Source organism: Mauremys reevesii, linkage group 24 (genome assembly GCF_016161935.1).
Source record: "Mauremys reevesii isolate NIE-2019 linkage group 24, ASM1616193v1, whole genome shotgun sequence".
NCBI lineage: Eukaryota > Metazoa > Chordata > Testudines > Geoemydidae > Mauremys > Mauremys reevesii.
Window position 1 is genome coordinate 2,409,401 of NC_052646.1, and position 3,791 is coordinate 2,413,191.

The 3,791-nt window shown below is 42.2% G+C and overlaps 1 pseudogene; it reads left to right on the top strand.

The window, feature by feature from the left end:
• The first annotated feature begins 3,292 nt into the window (after positions 1–3,292).
• On the top strand, positions 3,293–3,791 carry LOC120390277 (annotated as a pseudogene).

Here is a 3,791-nt window from a genome sequence, read left to right on the forward strand (position 1 = left end):
GGGGCTGGTTATTTACACCAGTGAAAACTGGGTGTGAAATTCTGCTAGAGCGTGCACATTATACCTACTTTGAATTTGCTTTGCTCACCCGTAAATGACTGTTCAAGGTGCAGAAAGATGGAGAATTTTCTACAATATTTCAGAATCATATTTCAACCTCAGATTCCTATCCACTGTTAGAAGTAAGTTAAAGTAATCCCCTTGTTATTGTTTGTCATAATGCAGCATACACTTTGAGTTTACATACTGAGCAGCACAATGGGGCCCTGAAAGCACGGCTGCTATCCTGGAGATAGTAGAGTTCAAATTATAACTAACAAGACTATTAGTAATTAGGTGTTCCTGAGTTCCAGTCCCAGTCTTTCCACTGGAGTGGCCTTAGGCAACTGAATTAGGCTGAAAGCATCAATGATCACTTTCTTAGATAATAGGATAATAATGACCTGTTTCATATGGTGGTTGTGAGAATTACTAAACTCATAAAGAAGCATAAGGATAAATTGTTATGAAAGAGCCAGGCAGACGTTTTGTTAGTGTCTGAAGCTGTAAATGGAAGGATTGGGAGCTAAAGGGGAGGGAGAGCAGGAAGCAGGAATATTCTCAGTGGAGGGTCTTTCCGTGCCATCTACATCTCAATTCCAGAGAGCTGTATGTATGTGCACCCCTTCAAAAACTGCAGACAGTAGAACCTCAGAGTTGTAACCTTGGGCATGGAGGTTGTTCGTAACTCTGAACAAAACATGAGGGTTGTTCTTTCAAAAGTTTACCACTGAACATTGACTTAATACAGCTTTGAAACTTTACTATACAGAAGAAAAATGCTGGTTTTAACCATCTTAATTTAAATATAACAAGCACACAGGACAGTTTCCTTATCTTGTAAAATCTTTTTGTTAAACTTTCTCTTAATTTTTTTAATAGTTTATGTTTAACACGGTGCTGTATTTGCTTTTTCTTGTTGTTGTTGCCTCTGCTGCTGCCTGATTGCGTACTGCTGATTACAAAGGAGGTGTGTGGTTGACTGGTCAGTTGGTAACTCCGGTGTTCGTACATATTCAATCCTGCTTCAGCTCTGCTTTGAAAGCTTAGCAGTTATTGAAGTTGTTAATAGGTCATGTATTGGCTGTGAGTCCAGGAGAGTATTGTAAGCCATAAGGCCTGATCTGAAAGCCATTGAACTGGTTAGAAAGACAGCCATGGATTTCAAAAGCATGTTGGCGCAAACACATAGTGGATAGTTATGGGTAGGTATTCCAAGCATGCAAATTAATGTCTCTTTACCCTTGGAACTCCTTGGAGGAACAATCTGCCTTGCCGCTAATTAGATACTAGTCTGGATATAAAGAACTAACATGGAATCTTGTCCATGACAGCAGATTGTACCATACATCTCTGAGTCACCCTCATACTCTGGAGTTATTCAAAGCAGAATAGAGCTGGATTGATTCCCGTTTTGACACCAAGAAAGTCAGTGGGATAATACCATGAAGATATCAGGCCCATAAAGATTCAAGATGAAAGAGAACCACAAGTAGTAGCATGAATGTCATCCTATGTGAGTCTGTGAATTGACTAGTAATCATTAACTATGATCAAAGCTATTACAATAATTAGAGGAGTTGCCCATTCAAGAAAATTGTTTTTTGGGTTAATGACAAGTCCTGAGTGCATAAAGGGTGTTTACTATCCTTCCCATTGGCTCAGAAGGTGTATAAAAGTGCCTGCAACTCCAGGTTCCTCTACCCACTTCTCTTGACTTCCTCTCCTTGGTGAGCTTGGTAAATCTCTTTGGCTCCGACTGCCACCAATTGCTGCTTTAGTCATAGTTTGAAGTTTGGACTGAGTCCGGCGCAAATACTCTATGATGTTAGTATTGCTGACACAGAGAGTGTCTTTATTTATACAGGAGATTTTTTGTAGCAAGTCAGTTGTGGGTATTGGCACATGCTGTCTTTAAAAATATCTGGTTGGAATTTTCAACTCCACATATGGGATGGGACTCCTGTTCCTAATAATTATAATTGTGGTTTGGAAATGCTTTAGAGTATTATGAAAAATCTCAAGCCTCAGACAACTTGGATAATAGACTGCACGACTCTAACTCTTTATGTGAAAATACACATTGCCAGCTCCTCAGGGTTTTTCACTGGAATCACAAAGGGTTACCTGGGCTGCTGATCTGACCCTGCTGTTTCCATAAAACTATGGAGATCAGGTTTGAAATATAACTATTGAACAGCAGTTCTACTGTCCTAGTCAGGTTAGCAGATCGAGCTTCTAGAAACTCAGAGTTTGGAAGGAATATGTATGTGTTAACCTTCAGGGCAAAGCCAGTCTCTGCTTTAGGTGAGTTAGGAATAAAGTCATCTTAAGAGCAGTTTACTCCATAGTGGACAACTTCAGGGCTCTTATACCTTAAACTGAGGCATGTGATGCTGCACATTACTGGAGATAATATCCTGGGTGAGATGGACCACTGACCTGATGCAATACGGCAATATTTAGTTTCTTACTGTTACAACTTGCAATTTTAGATCCAGATCTTTAGTTGGTGTAAGTCTAAGCAGCACATTTGAGTGAAAGGTAAGTATGATGATTTAGACCATATGAGGGGTTTAGACCCCATGTTAAACTGTTTTAACAAGAACATGTGAATAATTTCCTGCATCTCCATGCTACTCTGTGCTATAATTATCTAAAATGGGTTGAAAATTGCAGGCATCCATGATGGAAATATTCTCCATTGTGGGTTTAGTAATGAGATTTGGTGATTTTTACTCATCCTCCATGGCTTGATGGGAATGGCAGTTCATGTGGACATGACACAAATAGGGCCTCCAAAAATCTGATTTGGGTCCTGTTCTCTGGCACAGATTTCCTGTGTGATCTTGGGTGACTCCAATAGTAACAGATTCTCAAAGAGGCTCAGCACTTGCTAATTTTATCACGCCTTTAATTTCCTGAAACCAAATCCACAGAGAGACTAAGGCGTCTAACTTTCCCTTTAGTCCCAGGCAGATCCCGAGAGCAGGCATTCCCTTTCCTATTTTACTTATGGGTCCCAATCGGGTAGGTATTCTCAGTGTGCACCTACCAGTTCGGACCTCACAGAAAAGACAGCTGAGGGCAGCTGTGTCAGCAATACAGGGGGCTGGCTGGTTGGTGTAGGGACCTACATAGCCCACAGGTTACCATATAACACCAACGGTGATTCTCCCAGTCCATTGTCAACAGCGTGTTAAGTTTCCTCTGCTCCCTTCTGTGCATTTCAGGTTTACGACCATCACAAAAGATGTCTTCCTGCAAAGACCTGTGTTGCCGACCCAGCCCGTGTTATCCTGACATATGTCCAGATCCATGTGTTGTTGCCCACAATGAGCCTTGTATCCCCTCGTGTGGAGATTCGACAGCAATGGTCTATCACCACTGGTTTCTGTGCTATTCCCAGGACCAACTCTCTCTACTTCCCCTCCACACACCATAGTGGGAAGCACCTTGCCAGCTCTGCCCTATGGAGCCGGGGGCTCATTTGCAGGTGGTGTTTTCGGTGGCTCAGTTGGTTATGGGGGTGCATATGGGGGTGTTTTAGGGGGTAGTTATGGTGGTGTATATGGTTATGGGGGCTTATGTGGTTATGGAAGCTCGTATAGTTATGAGGGCTTATGCAGTTATGGGGGCTTATGTGGTTGTGATGCTGGATACGGGGGTGGCTATGGGGCTTATGCGGGTATGGGAAGAGATATGGTAGGAAGTGCTATCCTTCCCGCTTTGGAAGCTGTGGCCCATGTTAA